Below are 14,090 nucleotides of genomic sequence, written 5' to 3'. Positions count from 1 at the left end.
TTCCAAGAAATAATGGCGATACGTTGTTTTTTTTTTCTTTAGAAGAATTCTTCCAAATAAAAATATCTCCACTTGTTTCTACTAAGAACAGACAAACGATACAGCAGCAACTAGCCAACAAACCCAGTTTAACAGATGCAATGAAGCTGCAACCAATCCCTTGACCCCCCCAAAAAAAAAACAAACAAAACAACTCTCCCACTCTGTTGTAAGCTCTTGTACACGGAGGCCTAACGGATGAAGATTCGCTCATTTTGGATTTTTGGTGCTCTTTACAACACGCGAAACTTTTCCCGGGAAGAGATGTTTTCCCTCCCATTCATTTCCATCACTTTTCCAAAGTGTAGCCCTTTTTCCATTACTTCCTTCCGTTTCGCCCCCGTTTTTTCCCCCTTTTTCTACCTATTTTCCAAAAGGGAAAACACATACCATGCCAAAACGGGCATGGAGCAAAAAAAAATGGGAAATGATAGAATGCTTATACACACACACACCCATACACGCAAACCCAAGCACAGTGGAAGATTGTGTGATGGAGGGGTAGGAGGCTGGGGATGGGTGGGAAAATGGGAGAGGGAGGGGGATGTGTAAGGGACAGTATGCAACGCGTGCGCAAACATTCACAGCAAAAACGGGAGACAGGAAGTCGCTGCTCGGGCGGCCACTCTCCAGCACCAGTGGCAGAAGACGCACCGATACAAACATACATTAGGCCCTAGTACACGCGCGTGTATCGTGTGTTTTCGGGTGGATACGTTTTTATAGTTTTGTCTTCCAAGCACCAGTCATATCAAGACTTCCACTGCGATGAGTTTACATAACCCGCACTAGAGGTGCGCTCATTTCCGTTTAAGCGGGTATTGTTTGTATTATTTTGCTGTTTGCTGTGTGTGTGTGCCTGTAACCTCTGCTCGCTCGCAGCGTGTGTGCTGCGGTGCAATTTCGTGCACGGATTTCGTGCAAAAGACAAATCCAAACCCGTTTCGAAACTTGGTGTTGTGCTGCTTCGTGGTGCGGTGATTTGTTCTGCACACCTGCACCTGCTGTTTTGCGGTCTGTCAAAAACTCTCCTATTGTTTTCCTACCACGCCTCGTGATAAAGGGCACCGTCCCGCTCTCTCCCTCCCCGCAGGGGTGAAGAGTTAGGGGTGGGGGTAGGTAAGGGACAGGAACGGTTCGTCGATGATTTTCCATCCCCTTATTTTGTGACTGTTGTTTTGCGAGTGAGTGCAAGAGTAAGATTTGTTTTACGAACAAAAAGAAACAGCACTAGCAGAGAGATAGTAAAGAAAGAGAGAGAGAGAGAAGGAGAAAAAGGGCAAAGGTAGGAAGGGACGAATAAATGTGTACGGTTACGGTGTTCTGGTGTGGAATGTTCACTAGTGATTTCTTGTGTGTTACGTAGGTACGCGAATTTCGTACGTAATAATTCTTCACCACACTCAACGTCGAACGCTAGAACGGTTGGTCAGCGCCACTTTAGTGTTGTGATCGGATCGCCCCCTCCCTCTCCCCCCTCGTACCCAAGCAACAACGATCAAGCGCTTCAGCAAAGAACAAGCAGACACACACATCCGTTACCGGTCGAACGGATGACGCATGTGTGTGTGTATGCGTGACTCTGTTTGTGTGTGTGTGGATGTGCGTGTCATGTTCCGGTGCTCCCCAGGAGTAGCCAACACCGATCAACCCCATCGAACAGGCACGTAACGAAGGTGATCTGTGTCCTTTTGCGTGTCCTTTACAATAAGGAACAGAGTGTATGCATCCATATCTGTGTGTGTGTGTGTTAGACAGAGTGAGACAGTGTGTGAGAGCAAGAGAAAAAAGGAATAGTGCAAGACAATATAATACCACAGCAATAGTGGAGTTTGCTATTTTTGCTGTTGTTACTGATTGTTACGTTTCCTTCCCATTGCTGAAGCGAATCATTTCTAGCAAAAAAAGGAAATGCTAAAAATGGCCATAAAGCAGTGTCGGTACACCGACCATGATTATTTGTTGTTATTTTAGAGAGAGGAAGAACAAAATTGTACCCACCCCCCAGCCCCCTCCGCCGCCTTCCGCTTCGCAACCATTCAACCATTCAATGACGATACCCACCAACAAACAAAGCGATAAAAAAACGTGACCACCATCATCATCGGGTCACCAAGTTGTCTGCCATGGTTTTCGCTGCGTAGCAAAAGATCCCTGGATCCAGGTGGCGGAAGTGGACACGGATTTGTGTATGTGGCGGGCGGGGTGGTCTTATTTTTTTGTCCAACCAACCCAACAATCCGAATAATGTCTGACAATGATGCCGTACCAGGAATGGGGCCGGTGCCGTACATTGCGTGTTACAGCGTCTTGCCGGTGGGGGGCGAAGGGGGGAGGGGAGGGGGAGGAGAATGGAAAGAAAAAGATTGAACCAGTGCGACAGTAAGAAAACGTAGCGGCAAGACCGAGTGTGCGTTCTTCCCTTTGGCATCTGGTACGAGCTGTGTAGGAAGAGCCTACCTAAGGGAAAAGGGAAGTTTCATTGCATTGGGAGTGTTGACTAGATATTGGCTCAAGAAATGGTTACTACTTCCCGCTGTACCAGCCAAGACACACTTGAAGAATTATTTAATGTCTCCCTGGAACTGATTTGGTTCGGATACTCTGTTACCTTCCCATTCCCGGGTTTTGGGGAGTTTTTCTCTCCTTCTCTCTCTCTCTCTCTCTCTCTTGCTCGCTCTGGACAAAGTCTGGGTTTGGTGAATGGTGGAAAACCTTCGCATGTCAGTCCGCAGGACGGCACATTAGATTGAGCGTATCAAGATGAGCTGGTACAGCGAAAAAAAAAGGGTAGTGAGCCCGATCTAGGAGCTATAATGTTGGCAAAATCACGAAGTGGTAATCGACCGACCTGTGTACCGTGCTGTTACATTACCACCGAAGATATGCTCCTCTCGTCTATGTGCACGTCACTGCACATGTGTGTCTTCGGGAGGATGAAGGGGGGGGGGGGGAGTTTTGGTTTTTTTTTGTCACGAATCCTGGTCTCAATTTTCTTTCGCCATACTACCCCTCCTCTCCCCTCAACAGCTCCCCTTTTTCTTCTTCTTCCACCCGGATGGGTATACGACGGCGATATGTGTTTTTTTTGGTTCGACACGGAAGTTTGACGGAAGCTCCACAGATCTAGTGCGCTTCACAATATCGTCATCTTCATATCCTCGGTTTCGGCAACACCGCTCCCGCACCGCTTCCTTCTATTATTGGAACGCGCGCACAAAACGGGAGCCTCGAACCGATGCGTGGTCCTCCGGTTGTGCGGTTCAGTGGGTGTGTGGATGAGTTGGTGGTGGTGGTGGTGAAGTTTGTCAAGGAGGATGTCAAGGAGGCACATCAACATCTGCCGATTGCGAATGTGAAGTAGCTCTCAAGCGAGAGAAAAAGGGGATAGAAGGGGAGGGTAGCTATATGTATGAAAGAGAATAGGAGAGTGAGAGCGAAAGAGAGAGAGAGAGAGAGAGTCTGCTTCGGAAACCTCGTCTACCGTCAATCTTCAAGCAAAAAAAAAGACCCAGTAATTGTAAAAAAAAAACTGTGAGAAACGAAGAAAGTTCAAGCAAAAGCCACAAGACACCCTAACCGTAACCGGTGGGTGGAGGTGGTGGTCGAGAAAATCTGTTCTTTGATGAAGCGAAGCATGGTTGAATCGATGCGAAACGAGATGTGGACACGACCGTTGGCATTGAAGATAATGGCGGTGGAATGGGAGATTGAGGGGGAGTCATTGAGGACACTAAGAATTAGCGGAACTGTAGATAAGAAGTGGAAAATATCGTAAGAATCTTAAAGACTAGAAGGCATTGGTAACGTCATTCCGATGATTGACGTGGGCGCGTGTGTATGAGTTATCTACAGACGATTAGGTTATAGTTTTTGGAGAATTCTTCCGAATTTTCTTCAAGAATTCAAAACTATATATAATGTACGATTATACTACTGTTCTAGATGGAGCCTTACTGCCTATAGAGCTAGAGTGCGCGTTAGTCAGTGGGTTGTACTTGAGATATTATATGTCCCAACTTTATTGGAGTTGCTTTATCGATATAACTTCCACCAACTTAGACACCGCACCTTATGTGTACGCGTGTCCACAGGTAAAGTTCCCAAAAGGTACATGGAAGGGCTACTTTATTTTTGGAACAACTAGCAGAGAAACTATATTAACAGCGATTTGGGAAGTTCCTTCGCGCAGATTTGCAGCACAGAAAGAGAGGAAAAAGAAGAAAACTTTAGTTTTTTGTTCATAACCCAGTCGAAAGTCGAGCGCAGCGGCAAATGTTTCGCACGTGGATTTTACAATATTATCTTGGAACACACGATAGCATTAGTCGCGGGTGCTTCGCGACCTGCAACGGTGGTGTGATCGTTCGCCGACTGTTGGCGGCAGTCTGTTTGCTCCAATGTTTACGTAATGTGCGTCTTTTCCCATTAAAGAAAACTCGATTACGCCTGCGTGCATGTGTGTCTTATGGTGGGTCGGGTGTGTGTGTGTGTGTATAGCTAGAAGGTTTATCTCATGCTTGCCGGGAGATGCTGTTTGTTTTAAGTATGTTTTACCAGCTTGAAGTGTAGTTTACTCTAATGGTACCAGCACGTCTGAACTAGGAGTAGAGTGTCGATCGTGTCGATGGAATTGCAAATCTTACATCAAGCTGAGCGTGTTTTGTTTGTTTTGGCAAACTCCGAACAGAACTCTTGAAGATCAGACGAACGCATTGTTTGGAAGTCGCAGATACTACTTTTTTCAGTGAAGATCGACATGAAGAGGTGATGTTTTTAGCATACTCTGTACATATTGCTTGGAGAGAGAGTCTTTTTCTTGTGTTTTGTTTAGAAAAGCAATGATTATTTCAATGCCTTAGTGATTGGATGTGATTTTGAAAGGTGTGCGCCTAGAAGTATGCAATATATTCGACTCCAACTACTAATAACTTCATGTGCTTGTTATTGTAATATTATAGACCTCAAGGATCACGTTCGCTTCTTATAAATCACGTAATGTGGGTTGTAAAATTGACAAAATCCGTGCCGTGAGTTGAACTGTATAAAATTGTCTCTTTACATTCTGTGGCTTTCAGTATAATATACATACCTTATAGTTTTTCCTCGATTCTCATCTAGGCAAGGGTAGATAAAAATAGGTCTAGCTACAGCTATCATATCGTCAGGCAAGACCCGGTCCGTTGTTAAGTAAAAAAACAAAAACAAAACAACCCGCAAATAATCAAAACGTGATACGCATAAAAAGTGCCAAGCATTGCATACTTTCAGGCGCACCAAGGCTAAGAGAATCAACTCGGCGAAATAACGAAAAACCACTGTTTTGATGCGTTCGAACCATCGATGTGGGATGATGTATTTGTTTTCGCAAACTTCTAACGAGCTGTTCTGGATGATTAGAACTACTAACAAAACAAAACAAAATAAAAAAAAAACCTAACGGAAGAACAAAATGGTACGCCTTTTTGCGCGTCGGTTGCATCGATTCCGGTGAATCACAAACAATAAACGTCGCGGGCAGCACACAGGAACGTCCTTAGCCCGAGCGTTCATTTGCGGGCGGGCTATAATAAACAAGCAAATATATCCTCGAGGTACCATTATTCCCAGCCCTCCTGCAACTCTTTTGGTACCCCCCCCCCCCCCCCCCCCCCCTTCCTATTCCTTTCCATGGGGGGAATGATAGTCGCGTCTCCATCAACGCACCCGTTGGGGTGATAGTGTTTTGGGCAGGGAAACGAGCAATTGCGCGCTGGTTCGGATGCGAACGTGCGAGAGTGTTGCATCGCGACGGAGAGCTATAAGAAGATCCCGGTGCAGCTTTGGAGGGTGGTTTAGTAGGCATACATGAATGCGCGCGACTGGTCGGCGATGAATGTGCGGGGGAGCGGGAGTTGGGGGGTTGAGTGCGTGTATTCTGCGCTGCAGAGAGTGTGATATGATCGTTGCAGTTCCAACTCCATCCCCCCCCCCCCCCCCTCCTCTACGACCAAAATCTCTTCCAAAAGCTAGAGTGACAGTTACCGAACGATTCTCTCAGCCGGAGACGGTGGCCGGTCACCGTGCATTGCGTGCACTCACATCCCAAAAAACTCCCGAGAGCGTAACTGGCAGAGCGACGACGGCCAACTATCAACCGTGGGATGGGGGGGGTGCGTTTGCCTTAATATAGGACGGCCACTGGTACGGCAAGCGTTATTCCAGTGCAGTGTCTCGTACAGTGCGTTTAGTAGTGGTGCAAGTGCAGTCGCTGGTGCGTTTGCTACTTGCCAATGTTTCGGTTGGTTTGGTTGACTCGGGCTATAGTTCTGGTGTCGTGCAACTGCGGTAACGTTGTTTGTTTACACTGGTAGACTCTTCTCGCAGTAGGAATGTAGGGTTTTTTGAAGTACCAGATAGGGCGGTATTGGTTTTATTTTTTTTGACGGATTTTATGCAGACTTTGTGCAGCCATCTATCAACTTCCTCCAAGTGTTTGTTTTGAACGCAACATTCACATCAATCAACTAACAGTACCTCACGCATCAAAACGTTCGTGAGACGCTTCAAACAAACTCGCATCACAATACACCGTGGAGGAATTCTTTACAAAAAGGTTTTTGATATTTTTTTTGTCGCGAATTATACAAATTATGGTTGAGTATCCAGAGTACCTAAGTGATCGTATCCCTGTAGCTAGTGTGTAGTATTTGCTGCTAATAAGTATTATTACTCCTATTGATTTGATGTCCAAAGTTGGAGAAAGTTCGTCTAAAAAATGTTGAGCTTTTTGAGATTTCACGAGGAACTCCACTAAACTCTGGAGAGAAATAGAAAATGCATTACTTCTAGCTTTTTTTAAAAAAACATCATTTTAACCATGTTGGAATTCTTCGGTAACTTTTCTTTATTAACCATTTTCTAAAAGGGCTCGAATTCCAACCTAAAGAGCATTAGTGTTTCGATATCCGGAGAGATCGAGTCAAGATCAGACCAACCGAACCACTGTGTGAATTGATAGTGCAACATCCAAGATTACAGCTGTGGATGGAGTAGAGTGGACGTTCGGCGACATGCAACACGCTTGATTCAGTCGGTAAGTACCTTTGCATGTGTAGACCTTGAGTGCTAAATGTTACTGTTTAACATTATTCAATACTATTTTATTGTTAAATAATTCAATGCAATGAGTTTTGGTAAGAGTTCCGATTGGAGGAGTAGAGCGCGGTTTTTTGGGGTGACGAACTCTAACTTTTGCCTGATGAATTTCATCGTGAAATATTGCAATATACATTAGGGATTCTAGCAACCTTAACCTCAAAACGTAACAAAGAGCTCTTGAGAGTCGTACCGAATGTCTAATTGTAATAGCGCACAATTCGGTACAATTCCCCATTGATTACGATTGTCGAGATAATGGGGACTTTAAGGGCGATATCACTAGCTCTCATCTGTTTCCAATGGAATGGTTCTAGGAATCTTGGAGAATAATTCTTGAACGCGACACCGGATGTATGTGTCCGGTTTGTGTTTTCTATTTGATGCGTATCTGCGCTAAAACAATGGCGTTTGGAGTCTCTTCTTTTCCTTCCCTTTGAAGTATGCACCGCCATTAGACCATTCGGAAAGTGTAACCCCATCGAGTGGGGAAGATGTTGCGTTCGACTTCGTGACTTCGTCGAAGTCGTTGGGGTTTTTGCTGCGGACGCGTTCTAACCACCCCGCCCGGATGTGCGCTGATGGATGTCTTCCAGGGCGCATTTTAATGTAATTCCATGGCGTTTTGCATTATGGTGCAGCTATATAAAGTTCTTCCGATCGAGCCTAGCTGGTGTCGCACATTCTTGAGAAGCATCACATACCCTGGTTCGAGGTACTGGCTATTTCTGTCCAAGTTCAATTACTTACATTTCCCTTGTTGCTTTATTTTACGCTCGTCTCTTTGATGAGGATGTGGTTGTGGTGTAGAGGTTTTTTTTTATTAATTCAAACACTTTGGTGATGGGTGTGATGTAGGGAAACTGTCACCTGTGGGTGTTCTTGAAAAATTTTCAAGTAAATCTGAGGTATTTACAATTTCTTCCTTCACTCGGTTGTGATCTCGTGTTTAACCAGATTAATTTGTCGTTTTTAGCTCCTTAGATTTGCTTTTTATTTCATCAAAAAAGCGATAAACTTTGAGAAATTTTGAAGAAAATTCTGATTTAAGTTTTACGAATAACTCTTTTTAAACTTTAGAACAAAATGTTTGAAAAATATATAAAAATCTAATATTTGTTGAAGGGTGTAATGTTTTAAAATAATTTTAAAATATATAAATATTCATCGATCTGTCAAACTTATTGTTTATAATAATTATTTATCTAAGAATTTAAAATTTTACAACACTACCACTTATTTGTTATTTAATTTAATTAATTAACTATGTAATAGGTGAGTAAAAACTATTTCTTACCACGCAAAATCGTTCCTTGTTAACTCTAATAACTACTCAATAATAACTGAAATTATTGAATAGACATTCGCACTTCAAAATGGCTTCCCAGATTTTACGTCAAATTTTGATAAATAAATGTTAAATGCAATTCAACAGTGATCGTGTATCTTTCTCATGTTTACATTTTTCTTGTCATTTAATGTCCAAGAAATAATAAAAAGATATACTTAGTACAAAAAAATATTAGTCGCCTTAGTATCTTGGGTCGCTATTCACTATTTTCACATCAGTATTTTGTGTTTCACTTTTGATCCTTCGTGGGAGATATTAACACTAGAACTACCGGAGCAGTCATTTTGACTGGAACGCTTCATTTTCATCAGATTATTTTTTGGGGCTAACAAATCATGAAACACGGGTTTTACATACATAATATATAGTACGATCTCCAATAAACAATAAAATATTCATCAACCCTTCGAAATTGCTTAAAAATTAACCACGAATGAAAAACGCTTAAAACGCATGGTAATTCTAGGGTTAAAATTGATTTTAATTTTGGGTTAGATAAGGATAAGGGTTAGAAGTATTTTCTTAAAAATAAAAAAAGTACAATAATATATTTTTTAAAAATATTATTAAATTAAATTAAAACAATAAATTCAAAAATAATAATAAATTCAACCAAAAATTTAATTGTTTTAATGGATTTTTAGTATGCGCCCGTAACCGGTGCCAGTAGAGCTCTGTCATTTCCAAAACAATAATTGCGATTGTTTTGCATGAAAATCAATTTAGCTGATTGCACGCAGCTGAAGAATAGCATGTGCGGAAAGTGTTGCGACACGTGCTAAAATAGAACATTTACATGCTACCACGACCAGGTACAAACTTCCTGCGGGCCATCAAGCCACAGATCAAAGGGATGCGATTCCGGTGAGTGATTATTAAAATTGCTTTCCCGGTTTTTTGCAGAACCCGTTTGTGTCTTTGGCAGTTCACAAAGTTAGACATCAATCAGATGATTATTGTACCGAACGGTATCGATCATACGTAATAGCAATTAAATTGATTAAAAACAATTGATTTGCTTTTAACAATTTTTTTTTGTATTAAGGGTAAGTGTACCAATTGTTGTGCTATCGTCGGAAAAATGGATAATATGGAAACAACAGGGTAATTTACAGTTCCCAAAAAAATTCTTCCCATAACTTTACCGATTTTCTTATTTTCCCAGAAGTTTCATTAATTTTATAAGCTTTTTTTCGAAAAATCACGATTTTTAGTTATGCTGTTAAAAAATCTGCAATATCTTAACGATTATCTAAAACATAAACCATGTTTCAACCATGATTTCAAATGATTTTAAAAACTAGTTTATGGCTCACTTTAGCTAAAACCATATCTTTTTTGATAATGCAACGATGCGAAATTCCTTAACCTTTATCGCAATTAAAAATAGCACAACAATTGGTGCATCGAAGAGGTTTACGAAAATGACTATAACTTTTTATTTAAATGTTCAAACTAAAAAACTTATAAAGGAAAATACGTAAAACACGTGTGTCTATCGATTGTACTCTTGTTTATAAATTTTAGTTAAGAAGTTTTGCCACAATCGTCGTTCTTGTGAAAACGCTGTACAAACTTGGTCCATAATTGGTACACTTACGCTATTCGAAAAAGTAGCTTTAAAAAGTTTTCCTAAGCTAAGAGTCGATTATAGTTTTAACCTTAGTTGTTGTGAAATTTCTTTTGGCTGATTAAAATCAGAATACGAGTTACGCCCCCCTTCGAAATACGACGATTTTGCTCTTGACAGTTGACAGTTGATATTTCACAGTTTTGTTTAAATTTTCATCGACAACCGTTAAAAAATCATGGTCAATATAAAAATTAAATGACTGGAATAAACTTATACTTTATCTATCATCTATATTTTAAGAAAATATTGAACAGATATTGAAAAGATTAATTAATATACTATTATAAACGATTTCTAGATTGCTTTTTCCACTAGAATATTTGAATAAAGCTATCGACTCTTCTACGTATGGTTATAAACGATGTATTCTCGATTTACGATGATTTCGACTTACGCCTTGTTTCGGGCTCTTTTTCGGGTCCCAAATACAGTCGAAACTCGGGGGACGCCTGTATAAACCTTGTTGAAAGGCCTTGCAGAGGCTCTTTTGGTCGCTTCTAAGCCTTTACTTCTCTCTCGCTCTCTCTTTTTGGCTTTAATGTCCTCTAATGTCACGGTGGCCATTTCTGGCTTACTAGAATTATTTTTACCACGTAGCCGGAGAGTCAGTCCTTGAACGGTCCGGATGGGATTTGAACCTGGTCCTGCCATGTGGAACAGCCGCCGTTTATCACATATACCACCTTCAAACTTTAACTTCATTAGGTCTTATTTTGTATTTATAGCCTAGAACTCTGTGTTAGAAGTACCGACATGAAATAAACAATACGATGCAATATATAAAAAAAAATATTTCATTTATACATCGCATAATCATTAGTTTGTGCGCTACCGTGCGCAGTTAATTATAAATCTTTGTTTTCATGTTTGTTTAAACATTCTCACATCGAGATGCAGATGTGAAAACAATGCGATGAAAACATTACCATTCCGTAACACTGAATGACATATGCACTTGAAACATGGATTTCAATGCTAATTAGCAAAGACTTTCGCAAAAGGTCGGTTGCAAGAGGTTACAATTGAAATGTGTTTTTTTTTTGAGTTAAATTCCAAAGGTCAAACGGGTTTTGCACCTTGTTGGAAGGAAAGTTTTCTCTGGATCATCTCGCGGTCACACTTTTTATTAGATAGATGGTTTCATGCACAATAATCTCCAGCTCAATGTACGGCCTTTCGCTGCTTTTGTCTCAAATCATGGCGAGGAGGGAGTTGGAGGGTGGAAGGGGGAGGGTTGTTAAACAAGTTAACTGACGCTACTAATACATAATTAATGTGATCTGTGTGTAGATACACACACAACAGCAAAAAAAAATAATTGAAAAACACATATTCCAGTTGCTTTGTGATTCCTTTGGTGGGTGAGTTGTCTCCCAGATGCTTCCATTTAACCCCCTCGGGTGAAGCGTTTATTACGGCGTATCTGCATTATCCTAGCGAGATAACGGGGGAAGGGGAGGGAAGGGGAGGGGGGTTGGGGTGCAAAGAAAGCATAAACAAAATAATGACGAAGGCAAACAAAAACCTTCCCCATATTGTCATCTGCTTCGGATTGATATAAATCACCGGAAAAAAGCAACAAACACAAACTTTACCCGTGTGCCAAGGATATCTCTCCCTCTCCCTCTCCTCTACCCTCCCTCCGCGCCCCGAGGAGCTGCCTGCAATTGTTGCACTCCATAACAAGCATTCCCAGCAGCAGGTTGATAAACAGGCTGATATGCGGAACAATGATGACAAACATGGAGTCCTTCTCAATCAACATCACGCACTCCCAGCGCACTTCCCAGATGCAGCTAATTCTTAAGATTCGATCTCGCTCCAACAACTCATGGCCACGCTGATTTTGTTTGTTTTGTTCGCTCGCCGATATTGGCGGCATATATTTTTAGCCGCTGCATTCAGGTTCCCCGCCACATTAGCGCTTGGGCAGAAGAGGTTATCCAGTACGTTAGTGGTAGCACAGGGATTGTCAGTGATGCTCACATCATCAGCTCGTTACCATGGTTTTTTTTAATACTTCTTCTCTCCGTACACTATTGGGTCTGTTTTGGTTTTTCCGCTCTTCTTTCTCCCATATCTGATTCGATGAGCGATAAGTGACTTGATCGACGATCCGGGACCTTCAACAGTCCTAATGGAAGTGTAAAAGGCGTACCGTGCAAAAAAAAAAAACACTCACACACGGCACCCAATTGGATGAGGGATATAAATAGGACAAAAATGCAATGAGTTTCCAGTGTCGCCTCCATCAGGCAGTGTCGGACAATTAGTTTTAGTGCGAATGATGGATCCGGATCCATTGCCGTGTGCAACAGATAGCATTAATGGATTGATAGGAGATAGTTTTTTTTTTGTATTCCACGGGCGACGAAGAGGGGAGAAGGGGTGACAAGAAAGAGCCAAAAATATGCTGGTTGATAGGTAGATTTTTTTTGTATTTTTTTTGTTGGGTTTTACCACATGTTGGGAAGTTTTCCAATCCAATTTTCACATTGACGGATTCACATTGGAATGTCTGTTTTTTTTTTGGTTTCGTTTTGGACACATTTTTGGACATGCGATTTTAAATCGGAAATTCGATCCGACAGCGATGCGCAAAGCCCGCGCAAAACTTGCGTTGGTATTTTGCATTTTCATGATCAATGTCACTCAATTAAGCAGGATTTTATGAGTTGCAACTCATGTGCACGAGGTGCAATCTTCTTACATCGATTGCTCAGTAACGGTGATATGATTCTTTTTTTTTTTTGGGGGGAACCGTATTGACGTGTGACAGTGACAGCTGGATGGTAGAATTGATAATTGGTTTTTTGGGTGCTTTTACATATTTCGGAAGCAGAATTGAATTTGTCTTCATTGATATTGCTGTCTCGTGTGTGGGGGAATTTTATTGAAATCTGATTGAAAGGTTTTGGGTGATGGGTTGTCTAAAATTATTAGCGGCGAGCAGGGATAGCTGTCAGCTTTACAACACTGAATTCGGATTGTAAATCTGCTAAACTTAACTGTTTTTAGAGACTTGTTTTAAGGAATTCTCTGGTTCTATAAATATATCTCCAGGTTTGACCAGGAATTCTAACCTGCGATCTCCAGGTTTTCCAATATCTATTCCTACCCTACAAGAAGATTTTATCTGTGAGGATCTTCAATGGGAATTCTGTTTCCTGGCTCTTCCCTTGGAACTCCACTACATTGGGTTTATAGACACTAAGACCTCAAGGTATTCGAGAACTTCAAACATGGGTATTAACTCGCACCAAGAATAATGGCTTATGCTTGGAGGTGAATATCCTGAGGGTTTTCTTGGAGTTAGTTCTGAGCACACCTGTACGAATGCTGAAGAAAAGCTCGAATGTTCTAGAAATCCTTGAGAAGCATCATGAAGAGATTGAGATTTCAATTTCATTGATGTATTGTGAATGATTGATTAATCAGAAAGAAAAGAGTATCTCCCTTTTTTTTGTAAAGGTTCATTTTGTAGACACATTAAAATTAATTACCTTCGTCAATACCAGCTCACATGCTGCTCATTAGCTATATGATATGAGGGGAATATCTTGAGATCTCTTCCAAGGCATACGCAATCAATTGGTACAAGATTGATTGCTCATTACTTGTCATTGAAGGAAATAAATATGCAGTATTTAAGGGTGTGAAATGGAAGAGAAGAAAGAAAACAGTTGAACAAAAAAAACAATCCAATCGTCCAATCAGGTAAGCAGAGAGGAAAGGACATACTGCTGCCTGCCTGCTAATGGATTCACATGAAATCGGAACCACTTGTAGAACGCAAATAGAGAATGCAACTGAGTAAACTTTCCTCCAACCCTGCACACCAACCATCTGGTGGGTACCGGCATCAATGGTACCAGCAACAATGCACTGAACGCTAATGTCGCCGTGGGTATCACGTTTTAACGGACGTTT

At 41.4% G+C, this 14,090-nt stretch overlaps 2 protein-coding genes across 5 annotated transcripts in view; one reads left to right on the top strand and one right to left on the bottom strand.

Moving 5' to 3' along the window:
* Positions 1-14,090, bottom strand: part of LOC125766898 (thymosin beta) — an 83,092-nt gene that overhangs the window by 44,235 nt on the left and 24,767 nt on the right. The window lies entirely within an intron of this gene.
* The window catches only part of LOC125766506 (uncharacterized), a 33,869-nt gene continuing 25,790 nt past the window's right edge, over positions 6,012-14,090 (top strand). For 3 of the 4 annotated variants that reach the window (XM_049432559.1, XM_049432545.1, XM_049432552.1), the window contains exons 1-2: positions 6,013-6,634; positions 6,947-7,114. The gene's annotated coding sequence lies outside the window, so the exon portion shown is untranslated. Of the gene's footprint in view, positions 6,635-6,946; positions 7,115-14,090 lie in introns of all 4 variants that reach the window. The other variant, XM_049432537.1, reaches the window with a different exon arrangement.

The sequence above is a fragment of the Anopheles funestus genome, chromosome X (assembly GCF_943734845.2).
Source record: "Anopheles funestus chromosome X, idAnoFuneDA-416_04, whole genome shotgun sequence".
Taxonomy (NCBI): Eukaryota; Metazoa; Arthropoda; class Insecta; order Diptera; family Culicidae; genus Anopheles; species Anopheles funestus.
This window is presented reverse-complemented; position numbering and strand designations above follow the sequence as displayed.